Source organism: Cebus imitator, unplaced genomic scaffold, assembly GCF_001604975.1.
Source record: "Cebus imitator isolate Cc_AM_T3 unplaced genomic scaffold, Cebus_imitator-1.0 Scaffold253, whole genome shotgun sequence".
NCBI classification, from domain to species: domain Eukaryota; kingdom Metazoa; phylum Chordata; class Mammalia; order Primates; family Cebidae; genus Cebus; species Cebus imitator.
The window spans coordinates 1,735,462-1,744,955 of NW_016107568.1; the positions used below are offsets into that span (position 1 = coordinate 1,735,462).

General features: G+C 40.3%; 1 protein-coding gene across 1 annotated transcript in view; it reads left to right on the forward strand.

The window, feature by feature from the left end:
- The first annotated feature begins 6,133 nt into the window (after positions 1–6,133).
- The window catches only part of GLYAT (glycine-N-acyltransferase), a 32,875-nt gene continuing 29,514 nt past the window's right edge, over positions 6,134–9,494 (forward strand). The window contains exon 1 of the mRNA XM_017498911.2: positions 6,134–6,425. The gene's annotated coding sequence lies outside the window, so the exon portion shown is untranslated. The remainder of the gene's footprint in view (positions 6,426–9,494) is intronic.

The window sequence follows — 9,494 nt, forward strand, 5'->3', positions numbered from 1 at the left end:
AAGTGTCTGTTCATATCCTTTGCCCACTTTTGAATGGGCTTGTTTGTTTTTTCTTATAGATCTGTTTTAGGTATTTGTAAATTCTGGATATAGGCCCTTTGTCAGATGGGTAGACTGCAAAAATTTTTTCCCATTCTGTTGGTTGCTGATTCACTCTAATGACTGTTTCTTTTGCTGTGCAGAAGCTGTGGAATTTGATTAGGTCCCATTTGTCTATTTTGGCTTTTGTTGCCAATGCTTTTGGTGTTTTGGTCATGAAGTCCTTGCCTACACCTATGTCCTGAATGGTTTTGCCTAGATTTTCTTCCAGGGTTTTTATGGCGTCAGGTCTTATGTTTAAGTCTTTAATCCATCTGGAGTGAATTTTAGTGTAAGGCGTCAGGAAGGGGTCCAGTTTCTGCTTTCTGCACATGGCTAGCCAGTTTTCCCAACACCACTTATTAAACAGGGAATCCTTTCCCCATTGCTTGTTTTTTTCTGGTTCGTCAAAGATCAGATGGTTGTAGATATGTTGTGTTGCCTCCGAGTCCTCTGTTCTGTTCCATTGGTCTATATCTCTGTTTTGATACCAGTACCATGCTGTTTTGATTACTGTAGCCTTGTAGTATGGTTTGAAGTCTGGTAGTGTGATGCCTCCTGCTTTGTTCTTTTTGCTTAGAATTGACTTGGCTATGCCGGCTCTCTTTTGGTTCCATATGAAGTTTAAGGTGTTTTTTTCTAGTTCTGTGAAGAAGGCCATTGGTAGCTTGATGGGGATAGCGTTGAATCTGTAAATTACTTTGGGAAGTATGGCCATTTTCACGATATTGATTCTTCCTAACCATGAAAATGAATGTTTCTCCATCTGTTTGTGTCCTCTCTTATTCTGTTGAGCAGTGGTTTGTAGTTCTCCATGAAGAGGTCCATACGTTCCTTGGTAGTTGTATTCCTAGGTATTTTATTCTCTTCGTGACAATTGTGAATGTCAGTTCGTTCTTGATTTGGCTCTCTTTAAGTCTGGTATTGGTGTATAGGAATGCTAGTGATTTTTGCACATTAATTTTGAATCCTGAGACTTTGCTGAAGTTGCTTATCAGTTTCAGGAGATTTGGGGTTGAGACAATGGAGTCTTCTAGATATACAATCATGTCATCTGCAAATAGAGACAATTTGACTTCCTCCTTTCCTATTTGAGTACCCTTTATTTCTTTTTCTTGCCTCATTGCTCTGGCTAGAACTTCCAGTACGTTATTGAATAGGAGTGGTGAGAGAGGGCATCCTTGTCCAGTGCCAGATTTCCAAGGGAATGCTTCCAGTTTTTGCCCATTCAGTATGGCATTGGCTGTTGGTTTGTCATAAATAGCTTTTATTATTTTGAGATACCTTCCATCAATACCTAGATTTTGAGGGTTTTTAGCATAAAGCGCTGTTGAATTTTGTCAAAGGCCTTCTCTGCATCAATTGAGACAATCATGTGGTTTTTGTCTTTGGTTCTGTTTATGTGGTGAATTACGTTTATAGACTTGCGTATGTTGAACCAGCCTTGCATCCCTGGGATGAAGTCTACTTGATCATGGTGAATAGGCTTTTTGATGTGCTGTTGCAATTGGCTTGCCAGTATTTTATTGAAGATTTTTGCATCTATGTTCATCATAGATATTGGCCTGAAGTTTTCTTTTCGTGTTGAGTCTCTGCCGGGTTTTGGTATCAGGATGATGTTTGTCTCATAAAATGATTTGGGAAGGATTCTCTCGTTTTGGATTATTTGGAATAGTTTCAGCAGGAATGGTACTAGCTCCTCTCTGTATGTCTGGTAGAATTCGGCTGTGAACCCATGTGGACCTGGGCTTTTTTTGGGTGCTAGGCTCTTAATAGCTGCCTCAACTTCAGACCTTGTTATTCGTCTATTCAGAGTTTCAACTTATTCCTGGTTTAGGCTTGGGAGGAGGCAAGTGTCCAGGAATTTATCCATTTCTTCCAGGTTTACTAGTTTATGTGCATAGAGTTGTTTGTAATAATCTCTGATGATGGTTTGAATTTCTGTAGAATCTGTGGTGATATCCCCTTTATCGTTTTTTATTGCATCAATTTGGTTATTATCTCTTTTCTTTTTTATTAATCTGGCTAGTGTTCTATTTTGTTGATCTTTTTGAAAAACCAGCTCCTGGATTTATTGATTTTTTGAAGGGTTTTTTGTGTCTCTATCTCCTTCTGTTCTGCTCTGATCTTAGTTATTTCTTGTCTTCTGCTAGGTTTTGAGTTTTTTTGATCTTACTCCTCTAGCTCTTTCAATTTTGATGCTAGGGTTTCAATTTTAGATCACTCCTTGCTTCTCATGTGGGCACTTATTACTATATATTTTCCTCTAGAGACTGCTTTAAATGTGTCCCAAAGATTCTGGTATGTTTTGTCTTCATTTCGTTGGTTTCGAAGAACATCTTCATTTCTGCCTTCATTTCCTTGTTTATCCAGTCAACATTCAAAAGCCAGTTGTTCAGTTTCCATGAAGCTGTGCGGTTCTTAGTTTCTGCATTCTGAGTTCTAACTCGATTGCACTGTGGTCTGAGAGACTGTTATGATTTCTGTTCTTTTGCATTTGCTGAGGAGTGATTTATTTCCAATTTTGTGTTCAGTTTTAGAGTAGGGGTGATGTGGTGCTGAGAAGAATGTATATTCTATGGATTTGGGGTGGAGAGTTCTGTAAATGTCTATTAGGTTTGCTTGTTCCAGGTCTGAGTTCAAGTCCTGGAAAACCTTGTTAATTTTCTGTCTGTTTGATCTGTCTAATATTGACAATGGGGTGTTAAAGTCTCCCACTATTATTGTGTGGGAGTCTAAGTCTCTTTGTAAGTCATTAAGAACTTGCCTTATGTATCTGGGTGCTCCTGTATTGGGTGCGTATATATTTAGGATCGTTAGCTCTTCTTGTTGCATTGATCCTTTTACCATTATGTAATGTCCTTCTTTGTCTCTTTTGATCTTTGTTGCTTTAAAGTCTATTTTATCAGAGATGAGAATTACAACTCCTGCTTTATTTTGCTCTCCATTTGCTTGGTAAATCTTCCTCCATCCCTTTATTTTGAGCCTTTGTGCATCCTTGCATGTGAGATGGGTTTCCTGGATACAGCACACTGATGGGTTTTGGCTTTTTATCCAATTTGCCAGTCCGTGTCTTCTGATTGGGGCATTTAGTCCATTTACATTTAGGGATAATATTGTTATGTGTGAATTTGATACTGCCATTTAGATGCTAGCTGGCTGTTTTGTTTGTTAGTTGATGCAGATTCTTGATTGTGTTGATGCTCTTTACCATTTGGTATGTTTTTGGAGTGGCTAATACTGGTTGTTCCTTTATATGTGTAGAGCCTCATTCAGGAGCTCTTGTAAAGCTGGTCTTGTGGTGATGAAATCTCTGAGTACTTGCTTGTTCTCAAAGGATTTTATTTTTCCTTCATTTATGAAGCTTCGTTTGGCTGGATAGGAGATTTTGAGTTGAAAGTTCTTTTCTTTAAGGATGTTGAATATTGGCCCCCTATCTCTTCTGGGTTGTAGGGTTTCTGCTGAGAGATCTGCTGTGAGTCTGATGGGATTCCCTTTGTGGGTAACCCAACTTTTCTCTCTGGTTGCCCCTAGCATTTTCTCCTTCATTTCAACCTTGGTGAATCTGACGATTATGTGTCTTGGGGTTGCTCTTCTTGAGGAATGTCTTTGTGGTGTTCTCTGTATTTCCTGGACTTGAATTTTGGCCTGCCTTGCTAGGTTGGGGAAGTTTTCCTGGAAAATATCCTGAAGAGTATTTTCCAGCTGGGATTCATTCTCTTCCTCACATTCAGGTACACCTATGAGACATAGACTAGGTCTTTTCACATAGTCCCACATTTCTTGGAGACTTTGTTCATTCTTTTTACCCTTTTTTCTCTATTCTTGCCTTCTCATTTTATTTCATTAAGTTGATCTTTGACCTCTGATATCCTTTCTTCTGCTTGGCCAATTCAGCTGTTGAAACTTGTGCATGCTTCGCAAAGTTCTCCTGTTGTGTTTAATCTCCATCAATTCACTTATATTCCTCTCTATGTTGTCCATTCTCGTCAGCATTTTGTCAAATCTTTTTTCAATGTTATTAGTTTCTTTGCATTGGGTTAGAACATGTTCTTTTAGCTAACTGTAGTTTCTTATTACCCACCTTCTGAAGTCTGATTCTGTCATTTCATCACACTCCTTCTCCATCCAGCCTTGTTCCCTTGCTGGTGAGGAGTTGTGATCTCTTTTAGGAGGAGAGGTGTTCTGGTTTCGGGTGTTTTCATCCTTTTTGCGCTGGTTTATTCCCATCTTTGTGGGTTTATCCACCTGTTGTCTTTGTAGTTACTGACTTTCAGATTGGGTCTCTGAGTGAACGTCCAGTTTGTGGATGCTGAAGTTACTTGTTTTTCTCAGCTTTCCTTCTAAAAGTCTGGCCCCTCTGCTGTAGGACTGTTGAGGTCCACTCCAGGCCCTGCCTGCTGGGGGATTGCCTGCAGCAGCTGCAGAACAGTAAGGGTTGCTACCAGTTTCCTCTTCTGCTATCTTTGTCCCAGTAGGATGCCCGCCAAATGTCAGTCTGTTCTCTCCTTTATGAAGTGACTCTTTGGATATATGGGGGTCAGAGAGCTGCTTGAGGAGACAGTCTGTCCTTTATTGGAGCTCAAGTCCTGAGCTGTGAGCTCTGTTGTTCATTCAGAGTTGCTGGGCAGGTACGTTCAGGTCTGCTGCAGCAGATCTCATAAACTCCCTTTTTTTTCCCCCAGGTGCTCTGTTCCAGGGAGTTAGGGCTTTATTTATGAGTTTCCGTTGTTTTGCTGCCTTTTTTTTTTCTTTCAGGACTGCCCTGCCCAGCAAGGAGGCAGCCTAGTCACTGTCTGCCTGCAGAGGCTTTGCTGAGCTGCTGTGGGCTCCGCCCAGCTGCCATGTGATCTTCCCTGCAGTCCTATTTATATGGGTGTAGTTAGAACTGCCTTGGCAATGGTGGCCTACCTCTGTTATGGCGGACTATCTCTGTAGTGGTAGGTTGCCTCGGCAACGGCGGGTTGCCTCAGCAATGGCGGGCTGCCTCAGCAATGGCAGACTGCCTCTGTAGTGGTGGAGTGTCTCAGTAATGGCGGACGCCCCTCCGCCACAGAGCCGGACCCTCCTGGGTTCAGCTGTGCTTGTTGTGAAACTCTCAACCCAGAGCATTTTCAATTACTGTTTTTTGTGTGTGGGGGGAGGTGCTGGGACCAGCTGAGCCTGATCACCTGGCTCCCTGACTCAGAGTCTTTTGTTGTTGTTGTTGTTGAATGGTCAACTGTCTCCCAGTGTTCCAGTCGCCTGTTGAAAAGGCACCAGGATCTCCCATGCCATGACTCACTGAGCCGGCTGAAACAGTGGCGCTGAGATTCCTGGCGGTTTTTTTTGCCTAGGAATCTCCTGGCCTGGCTCGCTATTTCAGATGAATGGGTGATTCTGCTGTCTCAGGACTCCAATCACCAGCTAAGAGGGCACCCGGACCACTGTCTTTTGTACAGAGAACTGCCACACCTGCGTGCGGGCAAAGCGGCTGCGCAGGCTGATACAGCCGTGCCGGCCAAAACAGCCTTGCTGGCGACCCGTGGGGCTCCTCCACCTGGAAGTCTCCTGGTCTGTGGGCAATAAAAATCCATCTGGAAATGCAGCGTCCACTCACTGTCTGCACTTTCACTGGGAGCTGCAATCCTGAGCTGTTCCTAGTTGGCCATCTTCCCCCGATCTCACTTTGGTTTTCATAGTAATTCCATGACCTGTGAGAACATGGATTAACCTGGAAACCATCATTCTAAGGAAACTGACACAAGAGCAGAAAATCAAACACTGCATGTTCTCACTCATAGGCAGGTGTTGAACAATGAGAACACATGGACACAGGGAGGGGAGCACTACACACTGGGGTCTGTTGGGGGGAAATAGGGGAGGAACAGCTGGGGGTGGGGAGTTGGGGAGACAGCATGGGGAGAAAGGCCAGATATAGGTGAAGGGGAGGAAGGCAGCAAATCACACTGCCACCTGTGTACCTATGCAACAATCTTGCAAGTTCCTCACATGTACCCTGAAACCTAAAATGCAATAAAAAAATTATTTAAAAAAAACAAGAGAGAAGATCATGGGCATGTAGCCAGCCTCTCAACCATGCAGGGCCAATTCTTTCAACATAGGCCCATGAGGGGCAGGGTTGAATTCCACTAGAAATGACACCAGAATTTTTTGCCAGCTTAGTACAAGGTCCACATTACAAGGCAAAGCTCAGAAAAATTTCTGGAGGAAATGTACCAAAGCTCACTCTGCATAACTCTGCTGAACTGACAGCATCAGGAAGAAATTTCATCTCCTAGAAGGGTGCTGCTCATCATTTCTTCCTGGAAACATCTGCAGAGACTAGTGTAGAGACAGCTTTTCAGGTGAGGACACATTACGAAGTATCAGATACATAATGTGAAAAAGTCTAAAGATCTAATGTACAACATGAGAACTATAGTTAATAGAATTGCATTGTAAGTGGGATTCATGCTAAATGAGTGGAGTTTAGCTGCTCTTGCCACAAAAGCAACAAAAAATAAGTAACTACGTGAGATAATAGATATATTAATTTGCTCCGCAATGGTAACTTTTCACTATTTAAATGATCTCATAACATCATATTGTATACCTTAAATAGACACAATAAAAATCTTTTTTTAAATGTCATCATCGCTTTGTGACACCTCTTCCACTTAAGCAAGTGAAATTAAAACGCCTGTATTATGTTATGCTCAGAATATGCAGGCAAATATGCTCTAGGATAAGAATGAACTTTCACTTGAGAAACACATTGCTGGTACCTACTTTGTAAATGGCAGTTTGCTAGCTACCATGAAAATCCTTAGACGTTTGTGCTCTGAACTGTTAAATGAACTAAGAGATCTGAGAGCTTCTTGGAAGCAGGTAGACAAATAGAATACTGAGTGTGTGGAGAACACACTGAAAACATTACAATATTTAATCTTGGTCACATTATACGTGAGGCAGTTTTTCCTTACACTACTGATAAGAAGGTTGTTGCACTTAAAGTGAGAGGAAATAAGTAGATCAATAAGACAAGAATACAGCCAAGATTTCTTGTTTATTTAAATTATACAGAAAACAAATTTTACTTTAAAGATTTAATCTATAATAGTACTAAGACCATTTATTTATTTATTTCAATTTGCCTGTGTTCTCTCTTAAATCTGAACTTTATATGTCGTATGTGAACTGTTTTGTGACTTATCTTTTCTCATTTTGTTTGAACACTGTCCCAGTGTCTATATGTATTATATATAATGTCTGTATACATTATATTAATGCCTTAGGGTTCAATCACTCTGTGGGATCATATTTTATGTTACCTTGCCCTATTGCGGCACATAGAGATTTTGTTCAGGACTTTCTTATGTGTGTGTGACTTTATACCATTCTGTTTAAAGTTTTTGTTTTGTTTTGTATTTAGAGACAGGGTCTCACTCTATTACTCAGACTGGAATGCAGTGATATAAACATAACTCATTGTAACCTTGAACTTCAGGGCTCAAGTGAGCCCAGGGATGGATTTCAGTGGAACTGACATCTGAATTTTTTGCCAGCTTAGTACAAGTTCTGCACTACAAGCCGCAACTCAGAAATTTCTGGAAGAGTCGTACCAAAACTCACTCTGTGAGACTGGTCAGATTATGTAGGCAATACTCTTTTCCTCTCCTTCCCATTCAAGTATGTGCAGTAAATGCAAGGCACTGGGAAAGATATGAATGAGGTCTGATTTGCAGAATGCAGTCTTTTCTTTTTTCTACTTACACAAAACAGCAAATTATTTGCATGGAGTGATGAAAACTGTTAGAATTTTCCACCTTAAGTAGCTAGGGCTACAGGTGTGTGCCACCATAGCCAACTAATTTTGGTTTTTGTAGAGATAGGGGTCTTTCTGTGTTGACCAGGCTGGTCTCAAACTTCTTCCCTCAGTTAATCCTCCCTTGTTGGTCTCTGAAAGTGCTGGATTATAGGTGTGAGCCACTACACTTCTCCTGTCGCAGGCATTTTGGTTTTGTTTTCTTTCTTTCTTTCTTTACAGGTGTAAGCCACCATGCTCATCCTAGAGTTGTTTTCTTCTATTAAACTGTTTTCTTTGGATTAATTCCACTTCTGTAATAACTGGACTAGGATCAAAGATTCTGAAGTTTATGCCCAAGGATGCTGTTCACTGCCAGTGCTGCCAGCTGCAGTGGTTGTGTCATATTTTCTGGAAAACCTCAGTCTCCGTAGCTTTCAGTTTACTCCAGCCAAGCATGAGAGCCATACTTGGTTGTTAATTTGTAAGTACTTCCTTTGAGAGTGGTTCCAAACTCTACTCTTCAGAAAATATAGTAATATTACACTCTACAGATTTGACATTAAACTCTACTTTGTAACTTCCTTATGAGTTGCCTCTAGATTAAAGACAAGGTTAGCCTTTAGGAAAGTTATTTTTTTAATCATCCTAAGACCCTTAGATATGAGACATGGTCTAGAGTTTTCTTCAAGCTATTATGTAGTATAAAATAGCTGGAAACTTTTCTCATGTCCAAGATATACTATGCATTTAACATATATATGTTTATTGAATGAATGTATTAATGTCTCTATACTTTTGGAAAGTGGAGTGATTAGACAGACAAATTAATACAAGCATTTCATGTATTCAATCATTCATCACCCATATACTGAGAGCCTACTATGTGCCAAATACTGTACTAAGAATTACTAATAAGAGAATAAATAATTTCAGCTTCCTCCCTCAGAAGAATTCAGCATCTAGAAAAGAAAATTCAACTTTAAAACATCATGTTGAACAGTGTAAATATGTACGGTATTTGTCGATTGAAAGAAGAAAACTTTAACCCAACATAACAAGTTATATAATTGAAATATGCACAAACACTTATGAGAACACAGAAAAGGAAGTGACTTTTTCAGCCAGATGTAAGAGACAGTGAAGAAATCACTAGTTGTAATAGGCCTACAGCTAAACTTTAAGGGGTAGGTGGAAGCTTAATTTAGAAGGCAGAGCTGAAGTAGGAAATTTCAAACTGGGAATAAATGCAGAAAGACCAGAAGGGCTGAAGCAGACACTGTGTTGAAGAAATGCACTGTGGTCTTACATGGTGAACAGTAGCAACAGAAGAGGCTAGAAGGGTAGACTAGAGTCAGACGGTAAAAGAAGAATTCCTGGGCTAAGGTACTAAGGTAGTTTCTTTTTATATATGCCCAGATTGGTAATTAGACAGACTCTATGGACTTACTTCCTTCCTTCCTTCCTTCCTTCCTTCCTTCCTTCCTTCCTTCCTTCCTTCTTTTCTCTCTTTCTTTCTTCTTTCTTTCTTTCTTTCTCTTTCTTTCTTTCTTTCTTTCTTTCTTTCTTTCTTTCTTTCTTTCTTTCTTTCTTTCTTTCTTTTTCTTTCTTTTCTTTCTTTCTTTTTCTT